The 20,500-nt window shown below is 36.7% G+C and overlaps 1 long non-coding RNA gene and 1 pseudogene across 1 annotated transcript; both read left to right on the top strand.

Moving 5' to 3' along the window:
- Window positions 1-2,212, top strand: LOC146520267 (immunoglobulin heavy variable 2-4 pseudogene; annotated as a pseudogene).
- A 13,897-nt stretch (window positions 2,213-16,109) lies between these two features.
- Window positions 16,110-16,973, top strand: LOC146520266 (uncharacterized). The gene is made up of 2 exons (XR_014873818.1): window positions 16,110-16,551; window positions 16,641-16,973. It is a non-coding gene; the product is annotated as an uncharacterized LOC146520266 (long non-coding RNA).
- The last annotated feature ends 3,527 nt before the right edge of the window (window positions 16,974-20,500 follow it).

Raw genomic sequence — 20,500 nt, 5'->3', positions numbered from 1 at the left:
TAAACACTGAAGAGTCAGATAAATGATGGTAATAATATTGATTTCTGTTTCCACAGGTGTTTACAGTATTGATCTCACCCAACCAGACTCAAGAATCGTGCAGCCTGGACAGTCTTTGACCATCACCTGTCACATCTCTGGTTATTCTGTAACTAGCTATGGAACAGCTTGGGTCAGACAGTGTGAAGGAAACCCACTGGAATGGATTAACCTTAATTGGGCTAGTGAGAGCACTGCCAGCAATGATGCTTTAAAAAACAGCCTGAGGACACAGTTGTTTATTACTGTGCACGCCGTTAACACACAGTGATATAAACCACTGACAGACCTGCACAAATACTCAGCAGAGACACACAACTACACACAATAAATATGAAAAGGAATTACTACAGTATGAATTAGAGGAGTCTGTTGGAGACATAATAAAATAGAAATACAATGGTAACTGTGTATTATTAAAGATTTTCCCACACGTTCCAAATATTTGCTAGCAATCATTTATTAGCCACTCAAGTCACCCCCCACACTGAGGGGCCAAGGGATGGAGGCCATGTACTGTAAGGTCTTCGATGAGAACTGCCTCAGCCAGAACACTTAAGATTGGTTGCAGATGAGTGAGATTCAGCATGGCATAGACTCATAGTGCTGATGTAACAAAGGAATAGCTTAAGAAGCATTTAAAGGCCATGCAGTGGCCAAGTCAGTTTCCAGACCTATAGGAAATTTGTGGAGGGGGTTTAAAATTCAAGTTCCTCAGCAGCAACCAAGAAACCTAAAGGATTTAGAGAGGTTCCAAAATTCCTCCTGGGATGAGTGCAAACCTGGTTATCAATTACAAGAAATGTCTTACTGCTCTGCTTGCCAAAAAGGGTTTCGTCACAAACTGCTAACTTAAGTTTTGCTTGAGGATCAAATACTTGTTTCACGCAGTGACATGTAAATCAGTTTAGAACTTTTACGTAATGTGTTTTTTTTTCTAAATTTTTCCATTAAAATGAAACTACCAGAAAAAAAACTGATTGATTTCTTTACAAGTGAGCAAACTTGCAAAGAAATGAACAAATTCAGTAGGGAATCTAATATCTAGTTCCCCCGTTTTATTTTAGGACACTGTACATTTTCCTCTACAGCCAAAGAATCTTCTTATGGATCTCATTTTAAAACAGAAGAAGAAGAGCTATGCAAAGTTTTCCTCCCTTATGTAGGAGCTGACATTTATTAAATCTTCCTTATTGAGAAACTTTCTAATTCAGTTTGAAAAAAGAAATAAGAAAACAAACAAAAACAATCAAGTAAGAGTAATAATGAATTTTCTGGTGGATTTTTCAAAAAAACATTTTGTTAAAACAATTTATCTTAAATCATTTCTTGGTCTATACTCATAATAAAATAATATATTTAGTGGCAATGCAAAACAATTCTCTGTTTTCAGTTTTCATGAAAATAAACTACATTTGATTATTTGAAATTTCTTTAAAATTAAAAAACAAAATTATGCCAATCATCTACATGGTCACACTACAATAAACCCAGCCTATGTCATTAAAATAAAAACACTTTGCCATACAGTTTTGTCAAAAAGAAAATATAATATTATATGTAAATATAATTTATTTTAAAATATGCAAATGAAAAAGTGGTGAAAAAGGGATTGGTGATTCTGTTTTACTGAGAAGACGAATGAGCTCACATCATTTCAGCTTCAGCATCAGTCATGTTCGCTCTGATACTGCTGCTGGCTGCTGGATCCTGTGAGGAACTTTTGGTGGATTTAATCTAATTGACACATTAGAAACACTGAATATTCATATAAATGATGGTGATAATGTTGATTTCTGTTTCCACAGGTGTGTACAGTATTGATCTCATCCAACCAGATTCAAGGGTTATGCAGCCTTGGTCTCTATGCAGGTCTGTGGTTATTCTTTGACTAGCTATGCAACATGTTGGGTCAGACAGAGGAAAGGACAGCAAATGGACTGGATTAACTGCATGTGGTCTGATGGGAGTTCTGCCAAAAATGATGCTTTAAAGAAAGTTCAGTGTCAGCAGAGACACTTCTGCTCAAACAGTGACAATAACAGGACAGAATCTGCAGCCTGAGGACACAGCTGTTTATTACTGTGCACGTTACCTCACAGTGATACAAACCATTGACAGACCTGCTTAAATACTCAACAGGAAGCAACACACAACAACCCTCTCAACTAATGTCCTGTACAAAGATTATCAGTCCTGTACATCCCTGGAGCTCGGGGTCAAAGGTCAAGACAGCAAGAGAATATCATGTCCTTTGTCTACAGATAGATCGATATGTATTTGTGCATGTATTTAATTATCAATTACTTTAAAATTTATCAATTAAATATTTACCTCATTTTATTGTTGCATTTATATCAAATTAAAATTATACTGTAAAACAAACAAAGCAGGCTTTAGGTTGTGTGAACAGTGACGATACAGTCAGATCCCTGTGCTTCTTAGACAAGCCCCTCCATTGGAGACCTGTAACATAATAGAAGTCAGAGATTGTCATTAAAACTGTTAGTCTGAACAGCCGTTGATGCTATTTTTATGCTCTTTTCTCGTAGGTGACAGAACTGAGGAAAGTGTTGACTATGTTAATTTCTGCTCAGTCTATTCAGTGAGGAGGAGTTAATGCAAACTCAGATGTTTTTTACTTCTACTTATCTCACAGTAGCGAGAATGACACATCAGTAGAGTCACAGTTTGATATGATGGACTACAAGACAGGACTGCTATTGACTGACAGACTGTAATTTTGCCTTGAAATATAACAACTTGTGTTGTAACTATGTTATTTTTCTTTTTCATTCATCTGACAGGTGTTGATGGTCAGACTCTGACTGAGTCTGAACCAGTGGTTAAAAGGACTGGAGAATCCCACACACTGACCTGTACAGCCTCTGGATTCACATTCAGTAGCTACTGGATGGCCTGGGTCAGACAGGCACCTGGAAAAGCACTGGAGTGGGTTGCAAGCCATTATAACAGTGCTAACATCCACTACTCTCAGTCAGTCGAAGGATGATTCACCATCTCCAGAGACAACAGCAGACAGCAGCTGTATCTGCAGATGAGCAGTCTGAGGACTGAAGATTGTGCTGTTTATTATTGTGCTCGAGACTCACAGTGACAGAAGTGGCTGAGCAGCTGTACAAAAGTCCTGCCATTATTCTTTTTTATTGTATTAATGGATCCCAAGGAAGTGCTACGTGCTTATGTTTATTTCAGAATCAGAATATCTTTATTGTCATTGTACTGATACAAGCGCAATACTTTACAGTCGCTTCATTCACAATATTGCACTTTTCCCTTTTAATTCTTATTCCCAGTAAAGTCTGCAAAGGACATAGATCAATTCAATTCAATTCAATTCAATTTTATTTATATAGCGCCAAATCACAACAAATGTCGCCTCAAGGCGCTTCATAGATACAGAGAAAAGCCCAACAATCATATGACCCCCTATGAGCAAGCACTTTGGCGACAGTGGGAAGGAAAAACTCCCTTTTAACAGGAAGAAACCTCCGGCAGAACCAGGCTCAGGGAGGGGCGGCCATCTGCTGCGACCGGTTGGGGTGAGAGAAGGAAGACAGGATAAAAGACATGCTGTGGAAGAGAGACAGAGATTAATAACAGATACGATTCAATACAGAGAGGTCTGTTAACACATAGTGAGTGAGAAAGGTGACTGGAAAGGAAAAACTCAATGCATCATGGGAATCCCCCGGCAGCCTACATCTATTGCAGCATAACTAAGGGAGGATTCAGGGTCACCTGGTCCAGCCCTAACTATATGCTTTAGCAAAAAGGAAAGTTTTAAGCCTAATCTTAAAAGTAGAGATAGTGTCTGTCTCCCGAATCCAAACTGGAAGCTGGTTCCACAGAAGAGGGGCCTGAAAACTGGGGGCCTCCCATTCTACTTTTAAATACTCTAGGAACAACAAGTAGGCCTGCAGAGCGAGAGCGAAGTGCTCTAATAGGGTGATATGGTACTACAAGGTCATTAAGATAAGATAGGGCCAGATTATTTAAGACCTTGTATGTGAGGAGCAGGATTTTGAATTCAATTCTGGATTTAACAGGAAGCCAATGAAGGGAAGCCAAAACAGGAGAAATATGCTCTCTCTTTCTAGTCCCTGTGAGTACTCTTGCTGCAGCATTTTGGATTAACTGAAGGCTTTTCAGTGAGTTTTTTGGACATCCTGATAATAATGAATTGCAGTAGTCTAGCCTGGAAGTAATAAATGCATGAACTAGTTTTTCAGCGTCACTCTGAGACAGGATATTTCTAATTTTAGAGATGTTGCGCAAATGGAAGAACGCAGTCTTACATATTTGTTTAATATGTGCATTGAAGGACATGTCCTGGTCAAAAATGACTCCAAGGTTCCTCACAGTGTTACTGGAGGCCAAGGTAATGCCATCCAGAGTAAGAATCTGGTTAGATACCATATTTCTAAGCTTTTCAGCGCCGAGTACAATAACCTCAGTTTTATCTGAGTTAAGAAGCAGAAAGTTAGTGGCCATCCAAGTCTTTATGTCTTTAAGACATTCCTGCAGTTTAACTAATTGGTGTGTGTTATCTGGCTTCATGGACAGATAGAGCTGGGTGTCATCTGCATAGCAGTGAAAATGTATGCTATGTCTTCTAATGATGCTGCCTAGGGGAAGCATGTATAACGTAAACAGAATTGGTCCTAGCACTGAACCCTGTGGAACTCCATAATTAACCTCAGTGTGTGAAGAGGACTCTCCATTTACATGCACAAATTGGAGTCTATTAGATAGATATGATACAAACCACTGCAGTGCAATACCTGTAATACCTACAGCATGTTCTAATCGCTCTAATAGGATATTATGGTCAACAGTATCGAATGCTGCACTAAGGTCAAGAAGGACAAGCACAGAGATGAGTCCACTGTCAGAGGCCATAAGAAGATCATTTGTAACCTTCACTAAAGCTGTTTCTGTGCTGTGATGAACTCTGAAACCTGACTGAAACTCTTCAAATAAACCATTCCTCTGCAGATGATCATCATTCACATTGTTTAATCCTCAAAGATGGCAATCAAGAAACTATAACCTTAAATACATCCATCATTAGTTATTATGAAAGTGTTAAAAATACCCTAAATGTTTTTCTTTTAGCCTGAAATTGTATGATTTTTACTATAATGACTCAAAATGCACAAAACAGAAAAACTGTGTGTCTGTTCAAAGGTCAGACTTGACCAGTATCTATTGAAATAGAGGATAGAGCTATTGGTGTATGTTGGTTGTTTTAGGAAATCTGTGAAACTGTACATGCTGTTTTTGTGTCTGTATGGGGCAGTGGTGACAGTAATCACATTTGCTCAGCTTCTTTGAAGAATCTCAAAACAGTGAAATAGTAAAACAGCATGAAAACCTTTTTCATAAACTGTGCTCTAAAGTCCATCACACATGAAAACACATGAACAGAGGGTTACCGACCATTTCTACAAATACAGCTAAATTCAGTTTGCTTCTGTAAACCAGTGATTCTACATGTTATGTATGTTGAAGCAGGAATAACATAATGTTTATTTGTTAAACTAGAGTCAAATTATAAAGAAAGAAAGAAAGAAAATAAATAAACCGTTTGAATTAGAAATCAACAAATTATGTTCTTTTATATTATTATTATTATGAATTTGATGCCAGGCTGAAAGCAGTGACCAAGAAGGGCCATCAATGCCTGTGCTTTCACAAGTAAGGTGTAATAGGACCAAAAACTTAGCTGGTCCATGTCTAATAGTGTTTTTAAATAGCTTCATGTGATACCTGTACTTGTATATTTTAGTAATTTTTACTGATTAATGTTTTGTGTTTTTTGTATGTTTTGTGCATTTTTCTGTATTTTGTGTGTGAATAAAATTTTTGATCTAGTTTTGTATTGTTTTGTTTTTTTATGTTGTTTTTCTTCTTCTTCTTTTTGTGGATGACTTTTGTGTGCCTGTCTGTGAACCAGGTTTTTCAGTAGGAACAATACAATGGCTGAAGTGAACTGAACTAAATTAATGAATGAATCAAATGTATTGAAAAGTCTAAATGTGGACTATAAGAGAATAATTGTCACATCTACATCAGCTCTTTCCTTTCTGTGAGGAGGAGTCAATGCAAAACCTGGCTGTCTTAAACCTACTTATGTGACTGCAGGGAAGACGAGAGTGTGGAGTCATAATTCAGTTTGACATGATGGACATAACGAGAGGACTGCTGCTTTTTATCACTTTGTGGGCAGGTGAAGACTTTCACTGATACTGACTTATGTTTGCCTTCAAACAATTAACCAGTTTACAGCAAGTGACTGTTTTACTTGTTTAACAGGTGTTGATGGTCAGACTCTGACACAATCTGAACCAGTAGTTAAAAGACCTGGAGATTCTCATACACTGACCTGTACAGGTTCTGGATTCACATTTAGTGGCTACTGGATACACTGGGTCAGACAGGTTCCTGGAAAAGGACTGGAGTGGGTTGCTGGGATCAGTGAGACTAGTGGTTATATCCACTACTCTCAGTCAGTTCAAGGCCGGTTTACTATCTCCAGAGACAACAGCAAACAGCAGGTGTATCTGCAGATGAACAGACTAAAGACTGAAGATTCTGCTGTTTATTATTGTGACCGACAACCACAGTGACTGACTCTGGCTGAACAGCTGTACAGAATCTTCCACTGTGTATTACAAATTAATTAATACATTATCTAACAGTATGTTAAGAAATTAAGGTTGACGCAGTCATCGCTACATTGTTTAGGGAAAATTAAAAGAGGTTGACTGCGTATAAAAATACCTTTATTATCAGGAGGCACTTATAAAGTCTTTGATATTAACAGGATGGAACCAAATCATTTATGGTTTAAACAGATATCAAGCAAATATTTTTCAAAGGTTTTCAGTCAAGGTCACATCGCGACAGTTGCAGAAATTATCTTCCTGTCAGCTTTAACTTCAGGGGGGTGAAGTCTGCGTTCAGCAGAGGAGAAGAAAAGCATCTTTGGTTATTTAAACTCTGCACCACCAGAGGAGGAGCCCTAAGACCACAGATTGTTTCAGGATCAGTTCACTGGTAAATGTAGATGAGTTTCTTATAGCAAATAAAACACAACATGTATTTTAAACATAAATGATTCATATTATGCACTCAACCCATTTTTATATAGAATTCTGCAAAGTATACAAAGGCTAATCCATTAAAAAACACACACAAACAAACAAAAACAGAGCAATACAAACTAACAAATGATCAAACAAACACATAATTTAACTGTCCCTCTCCCATTCAAAATCTTAGTTATGTCCAGTGTTTATGTTTAGAATCCTTCTAAACACACCTTCAGACGTCTGTCTGAAAGTGTGGTGATGAGACTGGAGTGTCCAACTATAAATAGACTGAATAGACTGAATAATTTTAAGTGGAAAAGTCCACAGATTAAAGCCTAAAGCCAGCATGTCAGGTGACAGGTGAGACCATGAGTATGCTTCTTTTTTTTTTTTTTTGCAATTCACATGTTTTTGTTTCATGAATTTATAATTTTATTTAACAAATAAAAGTAAATTCTATTGCATATTCATCACTAAGGCTTAATGAATACAAAGAAATGTAAGAGACAAAAACATGTAATTTATGCATTATTTATGGTGCTGTATTTAGCATTACAATTAGACTTCTGATGCAGTCTGTTAGTTGTGTGTGTATTTAGCTAATGTTACAGAACGGGAGAAAGTATAACCCAGGTACATCCCAGGGAGAGAAAAGGATGACAGAAATGTTATGTTTAAAGGCATAGACTGCTTTGATAAACTGTCTGATATATGATCTAGGTGAAGTTATATAAGTGCGAAGTTATGTTTTTACATATTGTGAAAAACGGTTGAAAAAAACAATAAAAAAAAAAACCAACCTAACTCATTAATATATTATTGAGCATATCACATCTTCTCAATAAATTATTTAAATTAAGAATATACACTTCTGTTATACCCTTTCATCCCAATATAAACAAAATATTTGCTAATAACACGATTCTGTTTCTCTCTGTGAAGTCAGGCAAACATTTTGGGAAATGCCAAAAATGTTAATTGAGATAAACACGATTTAAAAAAGCCTTAATTATTTATCTTTAGATGTTGGACACAAATGTCTGAGAGGAGGAGTCAATGCAAAAACACAGAGAGCTTCTTCATATCTGAGCGCAGGGATGTTGACAGAGATCTCATCTCAACATGATGGACTGTAGGATAAGACTGCTGTTTTTAACTCTCTGCTTGGCAGGTAAGGGGTTGTTTTTTTGTTTTTTTGATGGTCTAAAATATTTTGTTACATGCTTTAAAGTTGTGCAAATCATTAATTTTCTCATTATTTTTATAGGTGTTAATGGTCAGACTCTGACAGAATCTGAACCAGCAGTTAAACAACCTGGAGAGTCTCACAGATTGACCTGTACAACATCTGGAATCTCATTCAGCAGCTACAATATGGTCTGGATCAGACAGGCTCCTGGAAAAGCACTGGAGTGGATTGCTTATATCAGCAGTGGCAGTGGTAGCATCTACTATTCTCAGTCAGTCAGAGGCCGTTTTACCATCTCCAGAGACAACAGCAGAGAGCAGCTGTATCTGCAGATGAACAGTCTGAAGACTGAAGATTCTGCTGTTTATTATTGTGCCCGAAGGCCACAGTGACAGGAGTTGGTTAAGCAGCTGTACAAAATCCTTCAGGTTTTATTTTATTGCCTCCCCACCTTTAATAAAACAGAACAACTTTACGCCCAATATAAATCAATAAATGACACGAAAACTGACGGACCTTTACTGACAGTCTGCACATATGTTTGTTACATTACCTCGATACTTTAAAAAAAAGTCTGACATCAAGAGAGTTTCTCCAAGAAATGGCATTACATATTTAAAACTGTTGTTCTTGCAGGAACTAGGAGTGAGATCAAACTGGAGCAGTCTGAGGTGAAAAGACCTGGCGAGAGAGTGAAGCTGTCATGCATCATATCTGGTTATGACCTGACAAGCTATTATTTGCACTGGATACGACAGAGGCCGGGCAGAGCTCTGGAGTGGATTGGTAGGATGGACACAGGCTCAAACTCTGCTGACTATGGCAATTCTTTTCAAAGTCGTTTCATCATGACTGAAGAAGACTCCAGCAGCAGACAGTACCTCAAGATCAAGAGTCTGACAGCTGAAGATTCTGCTGTTTACTTCTGTGAAAGACAAAAGGACAGTGATTTTGATGAAAAAAAAATTACTCATTTTGAGAAGAAAGAGAGAGTCCTTTCAATTATGAAGGGAAGAGTTACACAATGCAAAAAGTAACGAGGAAAAAGCAATGTTAGAGATATAACAGTGAAAACCAGCTAGTTCATAACATCATATGCTTTTATCTCCTTGCTAAAATAAGAAGAAAATAAAGAATAGAGAATAAGTTGTGTAAGTGAGTTTTGAATACCAAAAGGCTCCTGTAGATGGAAATCTTTAGTAGATTGTATAAAACTATTACCATAAACTCTCATCTAATTACTTCCAGAACAACATTTTATTCATACAAATACTTAAAATTTTAGTTGTCTCGGTTATATGTGTTATATTCTTCATTGTGTAATTAATTTCAAAGTTGAGGAAGGATATATTCATTATTCTATTCTTTTTATTCATGATCACATGATTTTTTCTCACATGAGTTTGGAGTGAGATCAAACTGGAGCAGAATCCCTCTGAGGTGAAAAGACCTGGAGAGAGAGTGAAGATGTCATCTATCCTATCTGGTTATACCTTGACAGGTTAAAAATATTGGCTGGATATAACAGAGACCAGGGGGAGCTCTGGAGTGGATTGGGTGGATGAAAACAGGCTCAAACTCTGCTTCCTATGGCAGTTCTTTTCAAAATCATGCAATCATGACTGAAGAAGACTCCAGCAGAAAGTACACCTGTTGTTTACTTATGTAACCATAAGAACTGCTGCTCAAAAACCGCAGCATGTACTAATATCAAGTAACAATGTGATCTTATGACTTCTGTTTTTTCTCTGCAGATGAAAAAGAGTTTTCGATAAAGTGACATGGTACACATCCACACATTTACCCATAACTTTAAACTGAACAGGCAAGCACGTTGAAAATGGTTCAACCTAATTTTAACTGGCGAAAGCTGAAATGAGCATAATCCAAAATTTATTAAAATCCTGGTTCAGTCTACAATAAAGTTTTACTAAAGGAAGTCAGATTACATCATATTTCAATCTGTTCCCTTCTGCTCATCCCAGAAGAATAGTATGTTTAGTTTGAAGAAGAAACCATAAGCATAAGCTACCTGAACCATCCCTTAGTCAGGCTGTTATCAGCTGTGACTCTATGGCCACCAACTCTGTGTATGAACTAAAAGAATAAGATCACAGAAGCAAGTGGCGGAAATAAGTTTCATCTGAAGGGAGTTTGTGCTCAGAGAGTGAGGAGCTTGGTCGTTTGGGAGGAGCTCAAATGACTCTGGATGGATCCATACCTGATTTTACTCAAACATGACATAGAAATATATTCAGTTATTAACTTAGTTATTGCATTAGATAAATGTTTACTACCAGTACTGAAAATGTTTCCGATGAAAAGGTGACTATGTTTTCTCCTAACAGATCTATGATCAAGAATCTCCTCCAGCAGAGTCACACATATCAACTTTTACATTCTCTCAATTCGAGTGAATGACCACGTCAGACACTGAATCAAACAGGATCTCAGAAAAGGCCTGAAGTGTATTTTAAAACTTCCTTTTAATATGAAGACACATCCAGGCAGACCCAAGCTCACGAGCCATCTACCACAACCTGTTGTGGTAAAGAAAATACATTATACACTATGACTAATAATACCTTTTATGTACTGTAAAGGCAATATGACTTCATGATGTCATTCCTGACATCCAGAATTTGACTGCAGTAATACATAAAGTTTTTAAAGTAACATAGCAGTTTTTAATTTCTCACCAAGTAAGAACCCAGTCAGTGTTTTTTCAGTAATGTGTTTCATATGAGGAGGAGTCTAATTTAAACAACAGCTCTGTTCAGCTCAAAGGATAGCAAAAACCAAAAACTAACACTATGGACTAAAGAGTCTGCTGGTTTTATCTTTCTACTGGACAGGTAAAGATTTTCTCTTACTATAGTTTTGATATACAGTGTTAAACCATCACTTTCTGCTTAAAACTTAAGTTTAATTAAGTAAGGTCAGAAACAAAAACAGAATATGAAATCATTAAAAGGCCTGGAGAGTCCCACAGATTGATCTGTACAGCCTCTGGATTTGCCTTCAGCAGTTTCGCTATGGCCTGGGTCAGACAGGCTCCAGGAAAAAGAATACTGTGGATTGCTTTTATAGACACTTTGGGTTTTCCTACTTAATACTGCCAGTCAGTTCAGGGTAGATTCAGCATCTCCAGAGATGATTCCAGCAAAAAAGTCTAGATACATATGAACAGTTTGAAGATGCAGTTTATTACTGCATCAAATAAGAAAGTGAGAGACTGTAACTGAAATACAAAAAGTGCTTTCTCTATTTACCATCACCAATTAATAATAAAGAAGGTTAAACAATATAACATACAGCTTCATTATCGCTCATAGTTACATAATGCTGTTAAATGTTATATTTTCTGGATTCACACCTGAGGATTAACTCATTTTAAGACTTAGGTGGAGTGCAGGAGTTATCCAGAGAAGAACTTGGTTATTATAAACTATTTCACCACATATAACTGAAATCTTTTGGTAACAGGTGACCAGTATGATTATGAACATTTTGTATTGTCAGATCATGAACCAACCGTGTAAAGAGCTTTATGACAGAGCCAAAATTTAGGCCTTACACTAACATCTACACAGAATGTCAGAATGTGTCAATTGAACATTCATTCTGAAATACAATTGATAAATAAATAAACTTCACTTCACATTTCTAGAAGCAGCTATCACAACTATGTGTATAAGGTGTTTTTCAGTGCTGGATATATCACAATAAATTACAATTTTCCAAGATGGCGGCACGAGCAGTCGCAACGGCCCGGTGCTCTCCACAACTTAGCAGCTTTCTTTGTATTTATATAAAACTTGTACATATCTTCTTTTTTTGTGTAGATAAAAACAACTATGTTACTTTGTAGCTACTTACATTGTAAGAATCTGAATGTAAATCTACATGCTGCCAACAGAGAGATGCCAAACTGTGGTTCGTTGTTCTTGTAACAGTGACAAAAACGTTCTATTCTGTTATATTCTATTCTACTCTTTATGGTGTGTAGTAATAGCAAATCAAATACTTAACTCTTAAACATATTCTGTTATTCTCTCGAAGGGGGAATACAAATACAAAAAGGTCATCTGCAAAAATTACCTGTTCAAAATTCTCAGTCACAAAACATACACCACATCTTTTTAGTAAACCCAGAAACTGTTGTTGCAAAATTGATCAATGTAGAGCAGTGAGACAAACCACGTAGGCCCCAGAAAAGTGCAATCAAATGGTGAGTTTATTAACAGCCAGGAGAAAACATCAGCCTATGTTTTCTGACAAATATACATGTTGTGGACACTTATAAAGCAGTGGGGTATACCCCCCCCCCCCCCCACCCACCTATGGCGTGAATCACAGATTAAAATAGGTTCCAGACATTAATCACAGTTAATGGTACATCTTGTACATCTTTAATGGCTATAAACAGACATAGAACTTCTCTTTTCTATAACAACTTCCATACAAGGTAATAAACTTCAAGCCCTCAGGGTCTCTGGGGCTAATTATTGACTCTGGTCATCTGTTGCCAAGTAGAGTAAAATATAGTGAGACACCAAATGAGTTAAGGCCTCAGGCCTAACACATTCCTAGATTATATGTGTTATATGTATTGTAAGCATGCATGCAATCATCCTTCTATGTTCTAGTTTCCCTCAGCATGTATCACCTGGACAGTTACGCCAGTGAAGCTTAAGACCCTTAATGAACCGAACATCAACTCCAAATAAGCACAAATATGCAATGTGTATGAAATATTTCTGACCGTACCTGTAATAAAAGTTAACATGAACATCTTCAATAGACAACTTTAATGCAATATCAATACTGTGAGAAATATTATTAGATGACATAATGCTGTAAAGAATGTTATCAATGCAATTATAATGATGCAGATTATATGGCAGCAATAAACGAATTTCTGTATCTCCACACTGTTTAGTGTTAAAGAAGGCTTTGTGCTGCCACAGGCTGTTAGTAAATCTGGCACTAAATGTTCTTTCTTGAGTGATAACCAGCTGTTCTCATTTATGTGACCCGCATAAAACAAATATGTGCTGAAGTGAGATATTGGTCTGTAGTCTACTGTTGTAGTTTCAACATGGTGATGTTGTTAAAGTGAATAGTGTAACATGGTTGCGATACTCAGCACACCACTAATTTTAATTTCATCAGGGAGAAGCTGCCCTTCACAAGGAGGCGGAGTCAATGCAAAGCACTGATAGCTTCTATCTCTTTATGTCTGACTGTAGCGATGATGACAGAGAACAGTGGACTCACAGCCTGACATGATGGACTGTAGGACAGGACTGCTGTTTTTAATTCTTTGCTTGGCAGGTGAAAAGCTTTGTTGATGATAATATAAAATTATATTTTGGGCCATGCTTAAGTTGTGCATTTGTCATTGATTTTCTCTTTACAGGTGTTAATGGTCAGACTCTGACAGAATCTGAACCAGCAGTTAAACAACCTGGTCAGTCTCACAGATTGACCTGTACAACCTCTGGATTCACACTCAGCAGCTACTGGGTTCACTGGGTCAGACAGGCTCCTGGAAAAGGGCTGGAATGGATTGCTGCTGATGCTAACAGTGCCACCAACTACTACTCTCAGTCAGTTCAAGGCAGGTTTACTGTCTCCAGAGACAATAGCAGACAGCAGCTGTATCTGCAGATGAACAGCCTGAAGACTGAAGATTCTGCTGTTTATTATTGTGCTCGAGACCCACAGTGACAGAAGCTGCTAAGCAGCTGTACAAAATCCTGATGATTTCATTAGATTCACTCAAATAAAATATTCAATTCAATTTATCGAATATTTTTCACTCCCAATAAAGTAAAACATATATTCTATTAATTTTGCATACTATATTATATCTTACAAACACTTTAAGGTCTAACTCTGGATAGCAATTATCCACAGTACATGAGAAATGTATCATCAAAAATATACTGCTGATTCCTCCTGCACTACATGCAGAGCAATGAGAAATGTAGATCAGCATCGCATCAGTCCTGCAGCATTCACAAACCATCCCTCTGTAAATAATCTGGTCAGTTGAGAATGAGATTCTCATGATGTTTATAAGCTTAAGTATTACGGCAAAAATATTCATGATATCGTATCAAATCGTAAAATACTTGGAAGCTGTGAAACTGAGTTTTTGAATACCAAATTTCTCCTGTAGAGGGAGATCTATTCAAACTTTTGCTCCATTATTACAATTGTCATTTTGTTCATCACAGAACTTCTTGCAGTTCTTTTCTTTTTTAACCAGAAAAACAATCTCTGATTATAAACAGCTTTAAATTATCACAAATTATGTTTTCTTTAAAACACTGAAGACAAACTGGATTAGTGATGATCACTACTTCTACTCCTTTTGTTCCTTTTGAGTTTGTCTCCCTCAGTCTCCCCCTGAGGTGAAAAGACCTGGAGAGAGAGTCAAGATGTCATGTATGCTGTCTGGTTATAGCCTGACAAGCCATTATTTGCACGGGATACAACAGAAACCTGGAAGAGCTCTGGAGTGGATTGGTAGAATGGAAACAGGGTCAAACTCTGCTATCTATGGCAGTTCTTACTGTAAGTTTTACTGTAAGCAATGGGAAAATATCTGTTAGTTATATTAATAATTTCAAAAGTAAATAATGGTAATTTGACACTGTAAAAAGCACTCTTGATTATAGACTGAAGAGATGAGCAGGCTGAAAATCATTATTAGAAACTTTGAGTAACTGAGTGACATTAAAATGATGTTTAGTTGTTTCAATAGGCACAAGTCATGGTTTCCTTCTTTGTCAGATGTTTCACAGAAGCAGGAAACATAATTCTCAGATACTGACTTTACAATCTCTCAAATCACATCCAGTGAATGACGAAATCAGACAGACAGACTGGATCAGACAGGATCTTGGCAAAGCACTGAAGTGAAGTTATTAGCAGATACTATACTTGTCAAGTGAGGTAAGGACTAAAGACAGTACTGTTGCTGAATGAGTTGTTTGAGCTGCTGTGGGTAAAACTAGTTGCTTTGAGTAAATATGTTACAATAAATTTATACTAAATACCCTGGGATACCCTACAGCAGTGGTTCCCTACCTTTTGGAGCCACGGCACACATTTCACACGGCACCCCACCAAACAAAAATGTCACAAAAAGCATATTGATAATTTCTCCCCGCGCACCAGGCTTGGCGGAATTGGTTCAGATTTGTCCCAATTATACACCTTTTTTGACTTTTTTCTGACCACTACTCATGCTGGGCCTTCATCTGGTCAGATTAAGTACTTTTCAAATATTTATCTATCACTATTACATGCTGCACTGTCTCACTTGCAGCATGACCATGTAATTTCTTCTTCGCCTTCTTCTGTTTTACTGGCAGTTGGCAACCAATTTAATTAGAGCAGGTAGTTGTACTGCCCTCTAGTGGAGGGGAATGTAATTCCTCTGCCCGTAGCTCACGATGGTTGCTTAGCGTACCAATCAGGTGAAACCAGATAATCTCCATGGCACACTTGATCATTTCTCAGGCACACCTATGTGTCACAGCACAGTGGTTGGGAAACACTGCCCTTCAGGTCCTATTAGATCCCCCCACTCAACTGATGCTATCAGTTTTTGATAGCATTAATTACACCCATAATATATATTTTAAAAATGAAAAAAAAAAAAAAAACTACTAGAGAGACTGAATGATCAGATAAATGAGTATGACGATGACAGTGTCACACTTCTGATTATTCTTCGACGTGAAACAGGCTCAATTTGAGTTTTGATTCATTTTATCAGTATTTTGAAAAATGTAGAACACACTGGACTGTAATAAGGTGAGATAAGGTGCAAAAAAGCTAGGGGGAAATAGTTACACAATATAAAAAGTGGGACTGACTTTTTAAAAAATATTTAGTGATAGAGTTTGTCTCATGTGCAGAAAATTTGTTATAATAAATATAAAAAAATAGACAGTTCATGATATTCTATGTCTTTATCTTTTTCTTGAAATACCAATTAGCTCCTGTTGTGGGAGGTCTATGCAAAGTTTTGCTCAGATATAAACACATCATCATCAGTTCCCATTTAGTTTCTTTATAGAACAGCTTTGGACACGTTTTAACTGCACAAACATTCTGATTATAAAGTGTTCTAAATTATGGATTATATTACTTCCTGGAGTTTATTATTCATTATATGTTTCCAGGGTAAGAAAAGGATTCATTCTTTAAAAAATGAAGACAATACTCTAATTATAATGATGACTTTCTTTTTCTTTTTTCTTTTATTCTTGCAGGAGTTTGGAGTGAGATCAAACTGGAGCAGTCTCCCTCTGAGGTGAAAAGGCCTGGAGAGAGAGTGAAGCTGTCATGTATCCTGTCTGGTTATAGCCCAACAAGTTATGATATTGGCTGGATACGACAAAGACCAGGGAGAGCTCTGGAGTGGATTGGCTGGATGAGCACAGGCTCAAACTCTGCTCGCTATGCCAGTTCTTTTCAAAGTCATTTCATCATAACTGAAGAAGACTCCAGCAGAAGTCAGTATCTTGAGATTAAGAGCCTGACAGCAGAAGATTCAGCTGTTTACTTCTGTGCTCGAATAAGCACAGTGACACAAAACAGAAGAACAGCTGTACAAAAATATCAACTAGTAAACCTCGAAGACTTTTGGATTTCTCTTCACTGGAAAACTAATTTCAATATTCTGAATGTGAAGTGTAAACAGAAAATATTTATTAATCATATAAATGATTTCCATATTAAGATCTTGGAACAAACAACAGGCCCATAATGTACTTTTTCCAATTCAAAAGAGGACTGAGAGCTGAGATGCTTGGGTTGGAAGGAGCCTTCAGTGGATTCACACTCATAAACACAAACGAAATACTGAATAATTGAAGGTGAAGATTGAAATTACATTTCTGTTTCCACAGGTCTGTACAGTCCAGCAGTATGACTCTATTGTATATTACTACACCAAATACCCTTTTAAAGAAAGTAAATACTAAAAAACCTCCAGGTGGCAGTAAAACATGAAAACTGAGGAGAAAGGAAAGCATGACATGCATGTAAATATGCAGAAATGTTCATGTGTGCAGCTGCTCTTCTGTTTTTTCTTTCACTTCCTCTTCTTAAGGCTATAAATAAGTTGTTGCTTTTCTTACAACATTAATACTTTTTTTATTACCAAAACTGTCCCTCTATCTTTAGAAGCAGAACTTTGATGTGTTATTTCTATGAAATATACTTTTCTGTTTTCAGGTGTAAAGTGTGAACAGCTGGCACAGTCAGCCTCTGAGACTCCAGAACTTTGTTAACATCTGACCATCAACTGTCAGGTCACTTATTCTGTTAGCACCTACTGGACAGCTTGGATCAGACAGCTTGCAGGGAAAGAACTGGAGTGGATTGGAAGTGCAGGTGTTGGATGGGCCACATACTACAAAGATTCATTAAAGAACAAGTTCAGTATCGGCTTAGACTCTTCCAGCAATACAGTCTTAATGTACAAAATGTGCAACCTGATGACACCTCTGTATATTACTTTGCCAGAGAAACACAATAACACCAAACAGCTGCAGACCAACCAAAGAATGAGATGTCAGACCCATAAGGATATTAAAGAGGTTTCTTGATATAAATAACAAAGATAAGTACAAAAACAGCAGATTTATTCACTCTGAAAATATTTTTTTTTAATTTCATAATTACAATGAAAAGAAATGTGTCTTTGTTTGCCAATAATACTCATTTACTGCTACAAGGCTTTATCATTTTACAAAAAAGTGCTTCGAGAATTAAGATTAGATACATTTTGGAAACTTGTAAAATAAAAATGTAAAATAAATCAGTTAAAAGCTTCTGTAGAAACTGTCTTTTGTATCTTAAACAAAGTGAATCTCTTCAGGTGAAAAAAACAGCACAATAATAATAATTCTTGGGAGTTTCTGAAAACCAAATGATTGATGAAGAAGGAGGTTTAAGGTTTAAGTTTTACTCCTAGATAAACCTATTATTAATAGTTCTCATTATTTGTCAAATAAATCCTGGTCTTGGACCAGACAGGTTACAATATTCGCTGGATACAATAAAGACCTATGGAGTAGACAGAACATAAACTCTCCCATCTATGGCAGTTGTTTTCAAAGTCATTTAATCATGATTAAAGAAAACTCCAGAGGACAGTAACTTAAAATTGTTTGCAGGGCAGCAGAAGATTCTGCTCTTTACTTCTGTCCCCGACATGATATAACATTCATGATGTAAAATTAAACTATGACTAGTGTTGTCTTCATTAACATTAACGAATAAATATTTATACTTGTGTGTCAGTGAGATGATAGAAGACTTCTTAATGGTTTAGCTTTAAAAATGTTGAATCCTGTGAGAAGATTAGCAGCTTCCTTTGGAAAAAAAAATCAAAAATCTGATGATGTTGATTATAATGAGAGTGTCACATGTCTGGTTATTCTTTGTCTTGATATGTGAAATCAGAGGTTTAAAAAAACAATACAAAAAGTGGACTGACTTTTTTTCTATTGATGATTTTGTAAACCATTACCTTCTCCAAAAATACCAAATGGCTCCTGCAGAGGGAGGTCTATGCAAAGTTTTGCTCAGATATAAACACTGCATCATCAATTCTCATTTAGTTTCTTTACACAACAGCTTGGGACACTTTCTAACCACACATACGTGCTGATTATAAAGTGGTCTAAATTATGGAATGTATAAATTCCTGGAGTTTATTATTCATTATATGTTTCCACGGTAAGAAAACAGTGTATTATTTAAAACATATAAGACAATACTCTGATTTATGTTGGTTACTTTTTTTTTCCTTGTGTTTGCAGGAGTTTGGAGTGAGATCAAACTAGAGCAGTCTCCTTCTGAAGTGAAGAGACCTGGAGAGAGAGTGAAGATGTCATGCATCATATCTGGCTATACCCTGACAGAGTACTATTTGAACTGGATACGACAGAGGCCGGGGAGAGCTCTGGAGTGGATCGGTAGAATGGATACAGGAAAAAACTCAGCTATCTATGGCAGTACTTTCCAAAGCCGTTTCGTCATGACTGAAGAAGACTCAAGCAGCAGACAGTATCTTGAGATCAAGAGTTTGACAGCAGAAGATTCTGCTGTTTACTTCTGTGCCCGTCGAAGCACAGTGACTGGAAACAGAGGAAGAGCTGTACAAAAACACCAACTACTAAAGGGATCTCACTGACTTATGGTTTTTCTCTTCACCTGAAAAATGACTTTGTTGTCTACATGTCACAGAAATTTTACTGTAAAACAGATGAGAAAATATCTATTACTCATCATTTCAATATTATATAATGATGCTAAACTAACACTGTAAAACGCACACTTGAATTCACAATTGAATTCTGACTGCGTTACTCCTACATAATGTACTGTGACAAATCAGGACTGGACTGGAGATCCACTGTGGCTGTTGAGTTGTTTGAGTTGGTCTACAAACTCAACTACAAACTGCGACAATAAAATTATACTAACCTAATTAAACTCAACACTTTGTGACACTCTACAGTTCTTATTAGACCCTACTAAATAATTGATAGTATCAGTTTCAATGCCAATTACACCCATGAATATGCAAAATAAAAGTAAAACAGATTTTAGACATGGTGTTGTTATTTCTCCTACCTCACTTATGTTGGGTGGCATGGTTCTGAACCTGCAGTTCAACAGAACAAGGAACAAGGTTACAAATGTATTCAGTTTATTCAATCAATCACATACAGCTCTGTCAAACTTAATACTTAAAGGTATTAATTCCAAATTGGCATGCTTAAATTTAGTCTTGAATCTCTGAAAATGCAATGGATCAGGGAAGATCTTGGAAGTTTTTAGAACAAAATATAGTTTCTAAGTTCAGTACAAGACTGAAAACTCACAGTGACCATTGCTGACTTTTAGTTTCTGTACAGGTTCCACACCATAGTGAAACTAAATGATGCCTTTGCTTTGAGTAGTAAAAATGTGACACAATACAATTATGCTAAACACCTTGAGAAAAAAAGACTAAGAATATTTTAGTCAGGCTCTCAGAAAAATTCATCCGAACAGAAATTGTCCTGCGGCTGTTTCTTAGGTCATATTAAAAGTGTATAAAGAAAGACAACACAAT

The sequence above is a fragment of the Neolamprologus multifasciatus genome, chromosome 4 (assembly GCF_963576455.1).
Source record: "Neolamprologus multifasciatus chromosome 4, fNeoMul1.2, whole genome shotgun sequence".
NCBI lineage: Eukaryota > Metazoa > Chordata > Actinopteri > Cichliformes > Cichlidae > Neolamprologus > Neolamprologus multifasciatus.
The sequence above is the reverse complement of the archived record's forward strand: the minus strand, read 5'-3'. Positions and strand labels throughout refer to the sequence as shown.